We start from the raw sequence: 20,050 nt of genomic DNA, 5'->3' as shown, positions 1-20,050 counted from the left end.
TGCCCTCCCAGCGGCCAGTCTCAATCGGTAAATTATGATTTAGGGTTCCTAGTTTTAAAATTGGAGTAAAGATTTCTGGTGATAAGAGAAGATATTGTTCAAGTTTGAAATTTGTATTGTAAATTCTATAGCTGCAAGCTTTGGAGCTTGTAGTTAAATCGACATTCCATTTTTGAATAAATTGATCTTTTAAATTGTTTTCAATTTTTGAGACTAACCAGCCGTGACTTACAGAATCCGGTTGATTAAAGACTACAGAAAGACCACATCTGTTTAATAAGCTCTTAATGGACTCCACCCAGTTGCTTCTATTGTTATTAATATTATTTATATAATTTATGTATTTCAATATTAGGGTTGAAAATTTTATAACAGGTCGATTATTACTTATATGGTTATGCCAAAACGAGATCATTCTCTTATATATGAGTATACTTATTGGAAATCTCCCAAATTCACCATACAACATATAATCGGGTGTTGAGTTTCTAAGATTGAAGGCAAGTTTAATGAATTTCAAATGTACTCTTTCCATGGTTTTCGTATCCCCAAGTTTTACAACCATAGGTTAGAATAGGCAAGATTAGAACATCAAAGGCTTTGAGAAGGCAATCAACAGGTAGATTTAAATTCCGTGCTCTTTTTAATAAGGAGAACATGGCTTTTGTAGCTCTGTCAGCGAGGTTTTTAATTGCACACACAAAACGACGGTTTCGATGGAATAAAATACCCAGATAGACATAACTATTTACAATTTCTAAATCAACGGAGTTAAAATGAAACTTCAAATTCTGGGGTAGGTTGGTGCCTGATCCAAATATTAATATTTTAGTTTTGCAGGTGTTTACCTCTAATTTCCATTTTTTGCAATATTTGTGAAATGAATCAAGGGACTTTTGAAGTTCAGGTGCGTTGTCACAGAAGAACAGAATTATCAATTCACACGTCAGTAGCGTGCGTGCCCCCCTCTCGCTTGGATGCATGCAATGCATCTCCTTCGCATTGAACGGATCCAACGCCTAACACAGTATTGTGGGATGGCATCCCATATCTCCACCAGCCTGCATCTCAGTTCCTGTACTGTAGTCGGAACACGTGATAAACTTTGGAGACGGCGGTCCATTTCATCCCGCATGTGTTCAATTGAATTATAAACCTACTGGCTGTGTGTTAAACTCGATACTGAGTTTTTGAAATTGTGGTAACACCTCGCAGGAGGTATTGCAACGGTTGTTAAACCTCGCAATCATTGTAAACCCTTGATAGAACAAAACTACGAAAAGCCTACGAGTCGCAGGTGCAGATTTCGTGCCATTGCGAGACGCACGTGCAGATTTCGCACATTTGCGAAACCCACGTGCTGAGGTCACCGGTTTCATTGAACCGAGTTCACAACTGCAGGCGATATTTCATCTCCGATACAGGTTATACATTTGAGAGTTTTTATTACAGTTAAAGTAGTATAGGTAATAGGGGTTCTGGCTCACTTCCACTGGAGCCAGATTTATTACCTATACTGCTACTACAGGAGGATTTTTTTATGCCAAAATTATTGTGCGATTTAACGATAGTCATGAGATTGGCTCTAGCTCACCAATACCTAGGGCCAATGATATAAATTTTAATAGGTAATAGGGGTTCTGGCTCACTTCCACTGGAGCCAGATTTATTACCTATACTGCTACTACAGGGGGGATTTTTTATGCCAAAATGATTATGCGATTTAACGATAGTCATGAGATTAAGTTAAATTGGCTCTAGCTCACCAATACCTGGGGCCAATCATTGCTTTAGATGAGCCTAAATGGTAATAAAAATATTCTTCATTATTTTTATCGATAAAGCGATATTCAACATTTTTATTAAGTTTTTCGTTCATTTTACTAGGAGACCAGACTATATAACTACACTCTTCTTGTAAATTGATAAGAAACAATTGATAACCGTATTTGGTTGGTTTGACATCACTGATATAATAAATACCTTGTGGTAATTCTTTCCATTTAATAGCTTTCTCCATTATTATATATATTTATGTAAGCATTTGTCTAAATGTGATCAAACGATAGTAAGCAATCTATTTTTAATCTCCAACCAGTTCTTTGGTTTTGGCACGGAATAATTGACGCGCTTGTTGCCTCCCCTGTTCTATGAACTTTTTTTTCTCGTCTTCGCTAATACCACTGGTCTTACGAGATTTTGATCGAATCTCCTGCTTCATTTCATTGTATTTGGTGAGTTCCGACAGCACTAAACGAAACTCATCCTCGGATATCTTACAATCGGCCATTGCTGTCGAAATATGATCCTCAATGCTGTTCAACTTTGCTTCGGCGAGTATCCGAATACTATCGTGTTTAAATGCTTTCTTTTGCAACCTACGAGAAATGAATTTTATCGCTATTCCTGCCAGTCCCGAGACTCCAGCTGTTATTTCCATGCCGAGCACGATAGGCGCGGCGATTATATGTGATAGTAAACCAATACCCGCTACACCGAGTCCCATGCTAGATACTAAAAGCGCGGTGTCAACTCCGTCCAGAGCATTCACGGCTCTGCGATACTTTTTATACAATCCAAGTCTCAACTCCCTATCCTTCCCTATTCGATGTTTTATGTCGTTTACTTGATGTAATCAAAATCCATCAACAGTTTCCATCTTTTCAAATGCTTCACCGAGCGCCGGATATAAACTCATAGTGTATATTATGATCATTTAATAGTCTTTAATTGGTCTTGCTTAAATGTTTTGCGACTATACATCAATCTTATCAAATGTATATTATACGGCAATAATATCTTAGAAAGAGAAATGCTGTCACTTTTAATAATTTGAACCCCCTCGAGGGTTGCAACGGGCGATACTCCGATATGAATAATACTGCAACGTTGACGCTCGTGTTTCTTGAGCCATTTAATCGATAGACCTGGTAATATTTCGAAGGCATCTACCGGTGCATCTCCGAACAAGACTTCAATAATAAGCGTAGAAAGATTAGGTATTGCACTCAGGTTAACTTTAATATCTTCGAATTCAGTAACCAAATTTAAAGTAACATTTTTTAAGGCCGGACGACTATATAACATATGACCTGGGTTTTCTAGCAGGGGGGTAACTAACACACTTTTTCGTTTTGATGGGATATAAGCCGCGAGTACGATGACATTTTTTATTATCTTAGTTAAATTATGTCCCTTACCCATCATCACATTAGGTGGGGTAATGACGATATTCAGTAGCCACTCGATGTTTGCTTCGATCATAGTCCATTTATTATCGTCGTTGCGAGTAATATTGTACGAAGTGTTTTTAAGGAGTCTACTAACGTCGACATCGGTTAAATCTTCTAGATTACCCGTGAATGTGACTTCTTTCCGCTTGTATACATTATCGTGTAAGTGTAAAGCGTATAACTAACCACTGGTACCGGGTTTACCGAATCCTTCTGTGTCTCCGAGATCGGAAAGTGCAATTGTATTACATTGTCTTAGTGTTCCAGGGCCTGATGCATCAACCATTATTTTTAATTTGGAGTGTTACACTTAAGTATCCTATATGTACTGGTTGGTGTTTTACATCTAATACAGAAATTTTGAGGTCTGAAATAATACCACGCTTCAATTTTTTATATTGTTATGACGAGAAAGATTCCGTTCTACCGCTATTGCATTTTTCATTTTTCACTGGAACACATCTGAGTAGAGTTGAAGGACTTTCTAGTTGAATATTATCCGTCGTGCTTATTTGATCAAGATGGATACACAACTCTTTATAGGGAACTAAATCGGACAATGTCTCTCCATCAAATGTTGCCTTGAATATTGATAAAATTCCGCGTGTAAATCCAAGTGTAGCTGATAAGTTCCCTACAATCCGTACACCTTTTTCTCCAGCGTCTAATTTCAACATTCCATTCGACTCATTTTGTGTTAGACTAATTCCATTAGGCTTAAAAATTTCATCATTGAGTGAGCATACGCTGTAATACCCAACAGGTATAATAATGACTTTTTCAATAATATTTTGTTCATCTAATATCCATATCTTATTATTACCTCTCACACCACTTATATTGGTCCACAGTGGGTAATATGTTACGTCGCATAGAGCTACTTCGAGCTGTCCATCCGAGTTATCGATAGTATGAAGCAGTTCAATAGACTGACCTTTTGTTATTCCAGGGAGTGTAACATACATATTAAATATACAATGATACTATATCATAACTTAAATATGAAATCGAGATACATTACTAATCAATCGATTAAAGTAACTGCCTCTGGTGCTGAATTTTTCGTTAAATTCCCCGATATCTTTGAAAATTACAGGGTCACGGCAACTAGCGATAAAATGGTGCCCGATTGGTTTCACAATCCGATGCAATTTTGGCAGAATCAGTTAAACTTTGCCGTATGGTGTGCCACAACGGGATGTGGTGTATCTGTTAATGCTCCAGGATATATGCTAAATAAGTCTGTTTTATTATTTCACGTGTATTATCAGATTAGACGTATACTTAAAGAAATTAATGCTCCATTACCGCAGGATCGAGCGTGGAATGCATCAAATAATCCGTATAATAGGGGGGCGTATGAACGTATTTGTAATTAATTTAATGTTTCTACGAGTAAAGATTGGCGTATTAAAGGAACAAACCATGGTCTAGGTATTCCGTACGCTGGTGCACACTCTGTTAAAGAAGTCAGCGATGATTTACTGAAAAGGGGTCGGCTCCTTCCGAGCTTTGCTCTCTCAACTAACGAGTGGAGAGATGATCGTATGAACTTTAAGGGTGGTGTTGCTTTCACCATCCAAAAGGTTGAGCAACAACCTGGAGACGCTTGGAATGAATTTCTTAATGATAAAGCGGAAAATAATTTTACTAACCCAGGATTTGTAAGATTTAATGAATCGATAAGAACTTATGTATGGGCAATTCTCGGTGCACAATCGCAAACACGAACGGTAATCATCGGTACTGGGACGGCGCTCGATGCGCAAAAACAGTTTGTCGCAAACGTGGAGGACGCCATTAATTCACCAGTTGACATACCATCGTCTATAAAGCGTTTTCAAGATGCATTACAGTACGCTCAATCCAAAGTGGACTACATTTATGCGCCGGGACTATACATGTCTCCGAGTAATATGGAACTTAAGATCGGTCAAGTGATAGGCTATAATAATAAAATTGTTATCGCTACCGATCAACAAAAACCAGGTATAAATTCAGATATTAACGTAGATTTAATAACGCAAACGATCACGGGCGAAAAGGGAATAGTCAAGCCACAGTTATCTACTAAAACATCTTTTAATGCACAACCATCTACTAACGCACAAGTGTCACCGCATATTGAGGCTAAAAATCAACAACATATCGATGAAAAAACAGCGCTTCTAGTGGGTGGAGTCTCAGTTGGTTTACACATGATTTGGTGGTTAAATAGTTCTTAGCGAACACATACAACAGCCCTGCAATTGCTATGATCAGCCCCCACAAGTTTTGACTAAGCCAAGGGGTGGTCTTAGCTAATAAATTCAATAGCCAGGAAACAATACTCCCTATTATACCGGGAAGTGCGGCCGCGGCTTTCTCAGCGAGCTTTCCCAGTGCTGAACCTAATGCTTTTAAATGCTTTTTTATCCACTCTTTTATACCATTTTTATCGTTAGGTGGTGTACTACCACCTGTACCACCTGTGCCACCTGTTAACGAGAGAGTCAAAGTCGATATAATAAATCCCAACGCGGTTAAAATACTGGCAATTGTTATTCCCTGTTCTCCGAACAATGTTTTAATTTTATCGGCCAGTGTAGTATCATCGTTGAGGACTTGATCGATAGTTTCTCGAATTCGACTGATTTGCGAACGAAGTGCCTTTCTATTACTGGAAGCCGCTTCGAGGCGGGCCGATCTTTCGTCTTCTAAGTTACGCAATCTTTCCGCTACGCGGCGTCTACTGAACTCATCGCCCGCCTGTTCGAGTTTTGTTTTCTCGTAAACTATATGCTTGTCGATTTCGGATATCTTGGCTATATTATTGATGAGTTCTCCCCGCATTGTTCGCATTGCCTTGTCAAGACCTCGTAATTCCCTAATACTAAACTCCGATACCTGTAACGTGGAATTATCGTAATAGGTATCTAAGATTTCTCCGAGTCCGTCCGAGGCCACCTTCGAGGAAGCCTCCAAATCATCTGTATTACCGAGTTCAGTACGCACAGTCCTAAGAACCTTAGTAGTCTTCGCGGAAAGACGTCGGTAGTCCACAAAACCTAATTTATCACGAACAGTGCTGATGCCGTGTTTAGTGGCTATCGTAGACAAGGCTAGGGGCTTACAAGTACGAGAATGCATAAGATCAATATCCGGAGCGCCACGCAGTCGCAATATTCCTTTACTATCTATCTCAAACTTTGAATAGTCACGACCTATTGGGGTATCTTCTTTTAAGGCATCGTAATAATCATTGACGGTTGACTGTAAAATTTCATCATTAAGATTCGTGCCACCAAAGTTGGTTTCATCAGTATCTTTGATTGGGTTATCAAAGTCATCAAAGGTACTTAGATCAAAGTCATTATGTTCAAAATTAGCCATTTTTATATTAAACATAGGGTACATAATTTCAATATAAACAATGTCTTCGCAATACGGACGCAAGTTAAACCCACAACATAGACTTCGAGATCCATTATGGGTCAAAGCAATTCGTCAGTCTGTAACTATAACAAATAACCCTAGTACCATAGATCAGAATCAAACGCTTCTGGTTCGCTTTCCTAATCTCGGCGCACACGATGTGTTAGTTCCGGGAACTGTCCGACTAGCATTTACGATTAGTTTGACTTTTACCGACGTTAACAGGGTGCCCGTTCAGATTATAGGTCGTGCTATCGTTAAGAAAATCGCAATTAAAATTAGTGGTAATGAGGTTTTGAGTATCGGCGATAGCGATGTATACTATTGTTACATGGATCTCTGGAGAACGGATAAAAAGCGGGAAAACTTACAGTACCAAGGTATTTGTAATAAGAACACATTGAGACTGCGTGTGGGCGCTGAAAATGGTGTTGATACCAACGAAAAAGATAAGGCCGTTGCCGACGCATTGGGTAACAGATTCTATATTCCCCTAGACTTTGAATTACTAGATTCCCACATGCCCTTTTATCAAGCATCCCTAGGTGATAGGTTAGAATACGAACTCACTTTTAATGACTACGGCAGAGTAATCAGATCTGCTAATGAAGATGCTAGCTATTCCATTGACAATATCTCGCTGGAGTACGATATGATAACGGATCCCGCATTAGCCAGACAAATTCGTAACCAGTATACCGGAAGTTTAGCCATTTTGTACGATCGCGTGCTGCGACATCGAAAGATCACGAGGGACAAAACAGATACGATGTTGAATATCAATCTAAACGTCCCCACGAGGTCGTTGAAGGGTATTTTAATGTTGTTCGAGGACCCCTTCAATGCGTTTAAAAGAAATACCGAGAAGTTCTACAATCCCAAGATTACAAAAGTAGAATTGACTATCGAGGGCGTTCCTAATCAACTATATAGCCAAGGAATGCTAGCGTATCACCAGTGGGATGAGATTAAAAAACTTCCTTCTATAAAACGTTCTCCGGAAGTTAACGCGGTCGTGAAAGATCTGTCTCTCGGGAGTGTATCGATGGATGAATACCTCACAACAAAGTACGCGCTATGGCCTCGACATGCGAACAACAGACGATGACCAACTACACGGCAGTGGGAGGAGAATAGAAAATGCCAGCGAGGGTGCCACCATACAGATAACGAAGCTTCAGGAATCAGCTGGTAAATTAAACATATATTTGTACGTGATTATGGATGCGCAACTTAATATACAGAATGGGAGATTCGTGCAAGCAATCTATTGATAATCTTTTACCTAAAGATCCGCACTGCGCTATCATATGCGGGCAAACGGGCTGCGGAAAAACAGCTTTTATTCTAGATATTTTAGAAAGTCATTATCGGGACGTTTTCGATCATATCATTATTCTGTGCCCGACTATAAGCGTTAATAAAACATACTTATCGAGAGATTGGGTAATGAATGACGACGGGGTACACAGAGTCGATCCGGCCGATCGATTACAAGACTGCCTCAGAGTATGTCACGAAAAATACAAAGGAGAATCGACCCTTTTCGTAATAGACGACTGCACCGCGAGTAAAGAACTCACAAAAAAGAAAGATCTGCTTTCGTATTTAGCATTCTCCGGACGGCATACTCAACATAGCATTTGGGTACTTACTCAAAAATACAACTCTGTCCTGAAAGATCTCAGAGAGCAGACCAAATGGGTAGCGCTGTTTCATTGCAAAGATCGAGATTCATTCGAGGAATGTTTACGCGAAAATGATGTCATTTATACCAAGCTCGAACGAGACAAAGTCAGAAAACAGTTAGCGGCAATGAAGCACTGTAAACTCGTATTAAAAACCGATCAACCAGCTGCTTATGCAATTGCTTAGCAAATTATAGCAAAAAATGTAGCAAAATGTGGCAAAATTATAGCAAAATGTAGCAAAAATGTAGCAAAATGTAGCAAATTGAACATTAGCGGTTGATATTACATAAAATGTGGTTCGAAATCCTCATTCTTTCGCAACAGTTCATTATTGCGGGATGTATTGGATATGTCATATTATATTATGTTAGACTTAAATATCTCCTTAGGTATTACATTATGGAATGCGACGAACTCATCGAACAAATGTTCAAAGAATCTGATGTTGATAAATCTTTAGATAAATCTTTAGATAAACATAGAGAAAGACTCGCAACTTTGGTAGCCGGTGGAAAATGTTCCCAATATTTGGGAGGAAATTATACCATCGAAAAAATTGATAACATGACCGACGAAGAGATTAAAAAACTGTACGAGCGTTACGAGTCTAGACTGGGAGCTACCATGACTAAAACGATAGGGTCGGCTATATTACAACTATACACAGCCGTAGCTAGTACGTTTCTCCCCATCCCGGCAGAACATCGCATGTATTTATGTGAATCTCTCGAGAAAGACCCATTCATCGAACACGCTATAAGCTCAGTGAGCTGTGAGTTTTATCATAGATTCGGAATGTTCTTAGCTCCGTTCACCACAGCTTTAATAACGGCTAGGTATTGTCAATTTAAACATACGTGCCCACTGAATAATAATGGAGACACAATCACAACAGGTGACACCACAACAGATTGTGAACGAGGAACAACAGATTGTGGAACAACAAGTGAACAAGGAACCACCAGTGAATGAGAATGTGAATGCACCACATGTGAATGAGAAACCCAGAGTTACTAAGATCCCCCCAAAAATAGCCGCAGGAAGAAAGGGAGGACTGGCGCGAAAAGCGAAATTAATAAATAATTCAAATATTAATCCGATTAAAACATGGGCACTAGTAGGAGTTGCTGGTATAGCGGCTGTATGGTTCTTTTATAAGACCGGAGAAGAGAAAACGTCAACCCCGCTGCAACAACAAGTTCAATTAGAGGTTAGTCCTCATATAATGCTATAAGAAGCATGACTACTCCAGTTACAAAGGGTAAAATGTTGGTAAACGCGACGTATCATTCAGCAGTGGTCACCGGCTTGGCCATTGGCTATGCCCGTATGGCTAAAATGATTACTAAAGCCACACCTCCCAAGCTAGATTTTAATGGATTTGACATCGGTATGATGGTTCTGGATATTGGATTAGCAATGGCAACGAAGGATATGCTCATCAAACAAGGACTTATCCCGGAAGACATAATGAAGTTATTAAACATTTGAATATAATATATTCATATAAACATGGCAACAATTGCGATGATGGTCGGTGGAGCTGTTGTTAATGCTCTAGCTTTTTCGGGGAGTAATTATTTATTTTCCAGTATGAGGGAATCAAATGCTAAAGAAGTTGAAGAGGAGCGTAAACGGCATAAGGAAGCTTTAGAACAATACCAAGCAGCCCAGTTATAATATACACAGCAGAGAATTAAGAGATTAGACTTTATTCATGAAAAACTGATTAAGGAAGGACATTCAATTCAAACGTTTAAGGATGTCGAATCTGCCATGCACGAATACTTCCTCGTTTATGGGAAAAAACTCGACCCAATACCAAGACCAATTGCAACAATGAGTCAGTTTTATACACCGTCAGTGGAACAAAAGAACCGAGAGGTCACATTTATTATTATTGGGTTATCTGCTCTATTGATTTTCAGCTATACCATGAATACGCAGTGACAGCTGTGGCTATGCATAAATAGCCTAATCAATATCTCGCCTAGTGTAGATGCGATTTGTATTTAGACAAATGATATGATAGATGTATATACCATGAATAACTGCAAGTTTACACTCATGGGTAAGACTACTCTAGTGTTGATTTTTACTGTGGCATACACAACTATTACATCAGGCGCGGACACATAAACTATAAGTGTTCTGAATGCGGGATAGGGATCAAAGGTCGTTATTGTTTATGCAAGAAACACGGTGCTGATAGGGTCAGGAACCAGATTATTTATGCTAGGAAGAGAGATTACATCAATGAGAGGAATAGGTTGGGGAGAATACGTATTTAGATATATGAAAACAACCAATTAGACATTTGTCTCATTTTGCATATACCATTCAACCACAATGGTTTTTGTCAGAGAGTTAAAAGCTATGGCAAAGCAAAGTGGCCTACGTGGATATTCTCGTATGAGAAAAGCTGAATTGATTGATTTACTCGGTTTGGAATACAACAAACCCGAGACTGTTAGAGAACTCCAAGTTCGAGCGAGAAACAGTGGGCTGAGAGGTTATTCTCGAATGAGAAGAGCCTAATTGATCGCTTTACTAGATGTTGATAATGATAATGATGTTGAAAATAAACAACAAGAATTAATATTTGTACCCACATCCGCCGGCGTTGGTAAATATCTAAGAGGTTGGAAGATGGATATTAATTCCAACATGGATGTTAACGATATTAAGCCCATCATATCGAGTAAAATTAACGAGGAATTAGATGATTTACATAGTATAAAATACCAGCTGACGATTAAAATGATATGAGTAAAAGTAACACAGACGATAGCACCGAATATACCGAACCATATTTCCGTAGCAATCAAGAAGTTATAACCGAATCCGATACTATAAACTCATCATTAGATACATCAATTCAGAGGATACAGGAAACTTTAGAACGCTGGACTAATAGAGGTTTTGGTTGGGGTGTGGATAAAATCGATAGTTTCTATTTAGATATAGCAAATTATATGCCTTTCAAAGGTGGATCTTATATAGATTTACCCCCGTATTATAAGAAGAAAAAAGCCATAATTAACGTAAAAAATAAATGCGATGACTGTTTAAGAATGATGATAAGATCTGCATTGTTCCCCGTAGACAAAAATCCGGATAGACCTTCTAGCTATCCCCAAAACGATGGACTCAACTTCGATGGTATAGACGAACCTACACCAATATCACAAATTGATAAGGTGGAAAAGCAAAATAATTTAGCTATAAATGTTTTCAGACATTCTAAAGGAATTGTTGTACATAGGATAAGCTCTACTCCGGAAAATATCCCCAGAATCAATTCATTTCTGATCGAAAAAGATGGTAAATATCATTATACGTGGATAAAGAGTTTAAACAGGCTATTATACGATCAAACTAAATATAAGGGAAAGAAATATTTCTGCGAAAGATGCCTACATGGGTACAGCAGACAAGATCTATTAGAAGCGCATAAAGAAGACTGTAGAGGTGTTGGACAGAATGCTATCTGGATCGATATGCCTAAAGAGCGAAAAAATATATTAAAATTTGAACATTATTGTAATCAAATGCCAGTACCGTACGTAATTTACGCCGACTTCGAAGCGCTTATCAAACCCATAGAAAATACCAACCATAATTATCAAGATAGTAGTTTTACGTACAAAACTCAAGAACATATTCCTTGTGGGTTTGGATATATAGTTGTAAGGTATGATGGGAAAACAAACCCGCCCGTGATTTACAGAGGTCCGATGCAGCGGGAAAGTTCCTAGAATATCTACAAAATGAAGAGAGAATAATCAGGGAAAAATTATCGTGTAAGATACCCATGCGTATGACGAGGGATGATTGGAGGGCCCATAAGAAGTCAACGATTTGTCACGTTTGTAACAAACCCCTGGATGGGGATTCCGTAAGAGATCATTGTCACGTCACGGGTAATTATCGGGGGGCCGCTCATAACGAGTGTAACTTGAAACTAAAAATGAACTCTCAAACAATACCCATCCCCGTTGTGTTTCACAACCTTAGGGGATACGATTCACATCTCATTATGCAAGCTATCTCAAAGACCGACGGCGGTTTAACGTGCATTCCTAATAATATGGAAAAATACATATCGTTCTCGTTGACTAAACCTATACATTATAGGGACAAGGATGGGAAATCTAGAATAAAGCAAAGTAATGGGCTTAGATTCATAGACTCCATACAGTTTCTGTTATCTTCCCTGGACAATTTAGCTAATGCGAACAATCCCGATGACTTCGCGATAACAAATCAATATACCGATAAGATAACTCGTCATTTGTTGCTGAGAAAACGTGTATATCCTTACGAATATATGGATGATTGGTCTAGATTCGAAGAAACTGAATTACCACCCCTCGAATCATTCTATAGTAACTTAACAGAATCTAGAATAACAGATGCCGATTATGAACACGCTCTGACGGTCTGGGATAAATTAGGTTGTAAGAATTTAGGCGATTATCACGATCTGTACTTAAAAACCGATGTACTGTTACTCGCCGATATATTCGAGATATTTAGAAAGACATGTTTAAAACAATACGGCTTGGACCCTGCATGGTACTATTCCAGTCCCGGACTATCGTGGGATGCATTGTTGAAGAAGACCGGTGTAGAACCAAAATTACTCACAGATTACGATATGCACTTGTTTATTGAGAAAGGATTAAGAGGTGGTATGACGATGGCAGCTAAAAGGTATTCTAAGGCTAATAATAAATTAGTGGAAGGATACGATCCGAGTAAACCCGACACGCATATATTATATCTGGACGCTAACAATTTGTACGGATGGGCTTTGAGTCAACCTTTACCCACGGGTGGTTTTGAATGGGTCGATGATATCGAAGTGAATGATATCAATGTGAATGATGTGAATAAAGGGTACATACTAGAAGTTGACTTGGAATATCCAAGTTCGTTACATAAAGACCATAACAGTTATCCACTAGCTCCCGAAAGATTAATGGTTAATAAAGATTGGATGTCGGAATATCAACGCTCCTTGATGGGTAATAGTAGGTTAGCTAACGTAGAAAAACTCGTACCAAATTTGATGGATAAGACAAAATATATAGTTCACTACAGAAATCTCCAGTTGTATCTATCGTTAGGTATGAAACTTAAGAAAATACACAGAGTTCTAAAGTTCGATCAAAGCCCTTGGATGGAGCCCTATATAAGGTTGAACACAGATTTAAGAAAGATAGCTACCAGCGATTTCGAAAAGAATCTGTATAAGCTAATGAATAACTCAGTATTTGGTAAAACTATGGAGAATCTAAGGAAGCGTGTTGATGTTAAATTAGTCAGATCTAATGAGGTAGAAAGACTCAGGAAACTTATAACCAGTCCGGCTTTTAACAGAAGCAAGATATTCGATAACGACTTAGCCGCGTTGCATATGCAGAAGAGTAATATAAAATTCAACAGACCGGTGTACGTCGGTATGAGTATTCTCGACTTGTCAAAACACTTAATGTATGACTTTTATTACAACGAACTTAAGAAGCAATACGGCGATAGATGCGAGGTGTTATATACTGACACAGATTCTTTGTTGATGGAAATACAAACCGAGGATGTGTATAAAGATATGGCAGAAAAAATAGATATGTACGACACGAGCGATTACCCTAAAGATAATCCACTGCACAGCGTAGTAAATAAAAAGGTGTTAGGTAAGACGAAGGATGAATGTGCTGGGACCCCTATAGTGGAGTATGTAGGATTAAGACCTAAGATGTATTCTATAAAGAAGTCCGATAATGGTGAGATAAGAAAAGCTAAGGGTGTTAAGAAGTATGTTGTAAAAAAGCATATCAAACACGAACAGTATAAAGAATCATTATTCAACGGTAGAACGTTCAAACACAAGATGAACTCTTTAAGAAGTTACAATCATAGGATATATGGATTAAGAATGAACAAGACATCATTATCCCCCTTAGATACAAAGAGATGGATTGATAATGATGGTGTAACTACCTATGCTTATGGTTATGGTGGTAATACCGTACCGTCGGGAACTATGAACAACTCTTCTCGTACAAATGCCCTTCCTTGTCCATCTTGAAGATAATAAAGAATAGGCTCGCCTTCTTTCGAAACCAATCTACTAATGTTATACGTCTTAAGGGACCATATGGGATCGGTTGCGCGATGTAGGCCTCCTTCGAGTTCACCGGCCTGGTATAAATATCTTACCCTTACTCTATCCGGAAGTTTTCGCTCTTTGCCTCTCCTCGGTGCTGAAGATTCGGAAGTCACGGATTTCATTTTAATAGCATCGGATGGTTTCTTCCCTATTAATCTCGTTACTTCATTATTCAGCGCTGATACAACGGCTGATAATCGTGTCACCCATTCGGTTGATCTCAATCGCTCGGATTTCATTTCGATCCCATACTGATAGCCAAACAAACGTTCCGCTAATGTCCTGTTAAATCTTTCGACGATAGCTTGACTGCAGTGGGCCTCTCTTTCACCACGGACGATTTCGACATCGTGCTTTGTTAACAGTTTAGTTACCGATCCCATAAACTCGCGACCGGGATCTACTTGAAATAGCTTAGGCCATTTTAGCGGTCCGCGTTTATATATGCGACTCAGTGCATTAGCTACCTCTGTTGATTCTTTCGATGTTAATGGCTCAGCCTCTTTGTATCGACTAGCCACATCCACTACGGTTAAAGCGTATTTATACGTTTTGCGTTTTACCTTATCGTGGGGAAGAAACAAGAGGTCAGCCTGATGAACTTCATTCATTGTAAAAATATCAAACTTCTTCCTCGGTGCCGGTAAATATATCTGCCACATTGCTTGTTTCTTTAACCAATCCTTGGCCACATCTTTAGATACCTTAGCCGCGGTGGCTAATTTTTTTATTGCTCCTACACCTTTCCAATATCCTCATGGGCTATAGTAAATTTTATCCATTATTAATTAATATTGATATTTCTTTTAAAACGACTTTCGTTGAATCGCATAATCATTTTTATACTAATAGAAGCATTGATTGGCCTCAGGTATTGGTAAGCTAGAGCCAATCTCATGACTATCGTTAAATCGCTTAATCATTTTGGCATAAAAAATGCAGTATAGGTAATAAATCTGGCTCCAGTGGAAGTGAGCCAGAACCCCTATTACCTATACTACTGTTATTTAATTATAAACGTTGTCTATGCGATGAGTCGATTAATAAGTTGAACAAACGATTTCCCCCGGCCCCCGAGGTTTGTCACCGAATGTCAGGGTTTACAATCGCTGGTAATCCCTCGTAAAAATGGTTTCTCCTATACGAAAGTTCTGAGCGTAACGTTCACCGCGACGGCGGTATACTCGTATTCAGCGATCGCCATCGGAGAGGTGAAAACGAAACTCGTCGGTGAACAGAACCTGTCTCCACTGAATTGCCGTCCAACGCTCTCGCTGTCTATACCACTGCAGACGCAATCGGCGGTGATTGTTGGTCGGACAAGCAGAAACAATCGAACCCAATCCCTAACCAATCCCTACAACACCCTGGTTTACATCATCGACTTGAACACCAGAATGTTTTCTCTTGTATGCTACCGATTGGCAAGGGGTGTAACAGGAACTTTGGTTGCTGAGTATATTACAGTTATGTATTCTATATCTTACCGAAGACTGAATTACGAAAGTACATTGAAGGCATAGTTGAACAAAACACTGTTCAACAGAGCAAAACATTCATACTTACCTTCACCTCTGTCCTACCGTTTCTTTGGGTTGCCCCTGTTCTCAATAGGTAAGCTTGATGAAGCTCAGAGAGTTCTGGAAAAATACGCACAGGATATCTATTATATCTTCCACTTCATTGAAGGTGGTATTCCGGATCATGTGTTACAGTGGAAAGTGCTCAGCAAGGCTAGCATTAGGAACCCTCGTATCCCTCCCTATCTTCCATACCACTTGAGGAGGATTCCACACAAGAAGAACCGAACATAACACCTCCGCAAGGTGAGTTAGATACTGTTGCATATGTAATGAGTCACCTTGAACAGTTGAAACAGTGCGTAATGGACGGGAATGAGTCTCTACGAAATCAAATTAACGCCGTAGAGAATAAATTGAACAATGACATTGCATGTAAAAATTCGGTGATTGACTCTAAGACAAAAAGAATACATGAACTTTCTGTACGTCAAGATTACTTCTGGCCTGAGGACATTGTGTGTCGAGACTATGCGCCAAGGCAGCGTCAAACTGATCCGAAACAACAAAAACAACTACAGCAAGAATACAGAAGGAGCATCTACTAACAAAACGGCTATGTTCATATTGACTATGATGTCTTTTGTGATGGCACTAAGCGTGTTGACCTTGAATGTGCGTGGTGTGTCTCATCAGACCGAACATATCAACTCTTTTTTACTGGACTTAGTCGATATCATTGCTGTACAAGAACACTGGCTAAAAAACATGCAATATTAAAAGATTCAAAGATCTTAAATGTTGTAAATTTCTATCCTACAAATCTGAAGATGCGAGTACCTCCACGAGAGGGTCCGGTGGTATAGCTCTTCTACAGAACACTCATTCTAAATGGAAGACGCAATGTTTACATTCGTCTTCTGACAGTAGTATTGCTGTTAAGTTAACCCACCCACGTGCCGCTGACATGTATGTGATTGCATGTCACCTTCTGTCCAATAATGCCCTTCACTCTACGTATAGCACGGCTCTAGACGAACTATCTGACTTATATGATGAGTTGTGTGTGCATGGTGACACAATTATCCTAGGTGATCTCAACTCGGATATATGTAAGCATATAATGTTACCACCCGACAAACTTCTGTCTTACTTTGTTAGCACTCGTTATTTAGTGAATACTATTCAAGCCATTAGCTCATATACTTTCAGGAGCAAAGATAACATAAACAAGTCTCTGATTGATTATATCCTGATTCCTTCCCATTTGCAGAGTAACGTTAGCTCAAGTAAAGTGTTATTCACAAGTTATGATGTATCCGATCACTTCCCATGTGTAGCTACCATACAAGTAGATGTAAATGATAATGTAAAGCAAAAGGTTAAAGAAGCATGTTTTGTTAAACGGGACAAAGCTTCCAATATTGAGATCTCTTCGTACAAGGTCTGTCTTGATACACTGCTAAACAATGCAGAGTCTTGTTTATCAGTAGATACACGTGATGATATTGAATCATTTAATACGGGGATCAGTAAATGTATGATTGATGCCAGTAGACAGTCTATACCAGTAGGTAGTTTCAAGGCTCATCTGAAGCCTTACTGGAAACAGGATGGGCTACATGTACACCAAGACCATTATAACATGCGACTTGCAAGGCGGATAATTTCCTTTCTTATACCTCATACAAGCAGTCTAAGCGAGAATTCCGACGTCGTCACAGACAGTCAAAGCAGGCCTATTCGAAGAAATTTTGTTTGGAATTAGAAAAAAACCTTGTGAAACTGATGTGAATACGTTTTATAAATCTGTATGAAAACTACGTAAGCAGTAACTTACATATGATGACCGTAATGTAACAACCCCCACTGTCATATGTCAGCTTTGGGGTAGGTAAACACCTATGGCAAAACCATATGACTTGATCAGTGCGATCAAGACTTTAAAGATGGTATTGACTATGATATTGAGAAATTAGCCTCCAGTAATGAATCTAACTCATGTGTTGATAGTGTATCATGTGTTGAAATATTGGTTCAGGAAGTGACTAGATATGTACAGACACTGAAGAGGAACAAATAACCTGGCCCTGACAATATTAATAATGAACATGTGATGTTTGGTGGTGAGCTGCTAATAGGGAAGTTAGCACTATTATTTAATGCTATACTTACACTTCAGTACACACCTGCAGCCTATAGACACGGGGTCATTATACCTATTTAGAAGGGTAAAAAAGATAAATCAAACCCTGTAAATTATAGAGGTATTACGCTAACATCTTGTCTTGGTAAGCTTTTTGAGAAAATTCTCCTTGAAAGATTAGAAACGTGGACATCCCGAAATGCCTGTAATTTTCCCGACATGTTGCAGTTTGGCTTTAGGAAGGAGCACGGTGCTGTTATTGCGCTATTTACCCTAATCGAATGTGTACAAAGTTATGTTAACATGGGATCATGTATCTACACAGCATTTTTGGATAACGAGAAAGCTTTTGATAAAACTCTATCATCTTGGTATTAGAGGTAAAATGTGGTCTCTGTTACACCACTGTTATACTTCCATGTATGCGTGTGTTCAGTAAAAGGGCGTACAATCTGATGCAATTGCTGTTAGACAAGGTATAGGTCAGGGTAGAGTTATCTCAGCTTGGCTTTTTCTTGTGTACAAAAATGACCTCATAACTGAGCATCGGCAGTTAGATACAGGAATATGTATAATGTTAGTTTACCATGCGTGTTACTTGCTGATGATACTACTCTTAACAGTTACAGCCCTAAAGGTCTGCAAACAACCTTAGATACAGTTGTTAATTACGCATCCAAATGGCGATTAACTTATAATGCATCGAAAAGTAAAATTGTGTTTCATAAAAAGAAGCAATTATTGTGTACGCATGCTTATCACTTATTATATGTAAAATATGCGGGTGCTGTCCTACAAAGCAATCTTTCTTTCAAATTATATATTGAAAACAGCTGCACAAAAGCAAGGCGTACTATTAATTCTCTCCTCTCTGTTGGTCTACATAGTAGTGACTTACATCAGTATGCAAGTATTGAGATATGGAAAAGAATGACCTTAACAACAAGTTTTTATGGATGTGAATTACTACCTCCTCTGCATGGTAAAGATCTTGAATTAGCCGAAAGCACCCGGCGTTACTTTGCAAGGATTGTACAAGGTCTTGACAAACGTTCCCCCACTGATGCCACTATTGCTAATCTAGGACTTTGGAGCATGGTTGGCTATATAGATAAATGTAGACTACAGCTGCTGGGGCGTCACTGCAACAACTCATATGTCTCAATTTGTAAAACTGTTTTCTGCGCATCAACTCCAAACTATTTCTTTCATAAAAAATAATTTACACAGTTTATGTGGAGTGTTGCTTTCAACAGCCAAGAAATATAAGCTACTTCATCATGTATTTCACTACGTTCGCACAGGGGAATTCCCCGCGAAGACTAAGTGGAGAAAGATTGTGTTAAATGAAATAACTTCCCACGAGGAAGAAGTGTTAAAATATAACTTATCATGTAGAGCTGACCTATCTCGATATTCTAAAATTCACACAATACTTACTTCTCATGTGTTATACAGTATTGTAATGTTATATCCAGAATTGAGAGAAGAAATACAGTATGTCATAAGTAGTACAACAGAGCAAAACATTCATACTTACCTTCACTTGTGTCCTACCGTTTCTTTGGGTTGCCCCTGTTCTCAATGGTTAAGCTTGATGAACGCATTCCTTTTATACTCTTAACTCGGAGAGTATACTATCACAGCTGGCATGTAATTAAAACAATTTATCTGACAGACCACAAAACACCCACCTCTCCAAGGTGATATGAAACTCAACACTAGCAGAGCAGATGTCGAGCTTGTGTAATAAATTTGTGTATTATATTTCTTCTATTGCACATCCTGCTATAGACAACACTTACCATCTATTGGTATTCTCTGCAATAATACTATATCATTACATTTTGATGACACATTGAAGGTCTTTC

The 20,050-nt window shown here is 38.7% G+C and overlaps 1 protein-coding gene across 3 annotated transcripts in view; it reads right to left on the bottom strand.

Annotated features, from left to right (window-relative positions):
• LOC124145316 overlaps window positions 1–19,773 on the bottom strand; it is a 31,895-nt gene extending 12,122 nt beyond the window's left edge. The window contains exons 1-2 of one of the 3 annotated variants that reach the window (XM_046515032.2): window positions 19,720–19,773; window positions 16,080–16,153 (exon numbers count right to left, since the gene is read on the bottom strand). The gene's annotated coding sequence lies outside the window, so the exon portion shown is untranslated. Of the gene's footprint in view, window positions 1–12,051; window positions 12,102–16,079; window positions 16,154–16,522; window positions 16,573–19,719 lie in introns of those variants that run through there. The other 2 variants (XM_046515033.2, XM_046515034.2) reach the window with 2 other exon arrangements.
• Window positions 19,774–20,050: the final 277 nt, after the last annotated feature.

The sequence above is a fragment of the Haliotis rufescens genome, unplaced genomic scaffold (genome assembly GCF_023055435.1).
Source record: "Haliotis rufescens isolate VD_foot unplaced genomic scaffold, xgHalRufe1.0.p SCAF_83, whole genome shotgun sequence".
Lineage (NCBI taxonomy): Eukaryota > Metazoa > Mollusca > Gastropoda > Lepetellida > Haliotidae > Haliotis > Haliotis rufescens.
The sequence above is the reverse complement of the archived record's forward strand: the minus strand, read 5'-3'. Positions and strand labels throughout refer to the sequence as shown.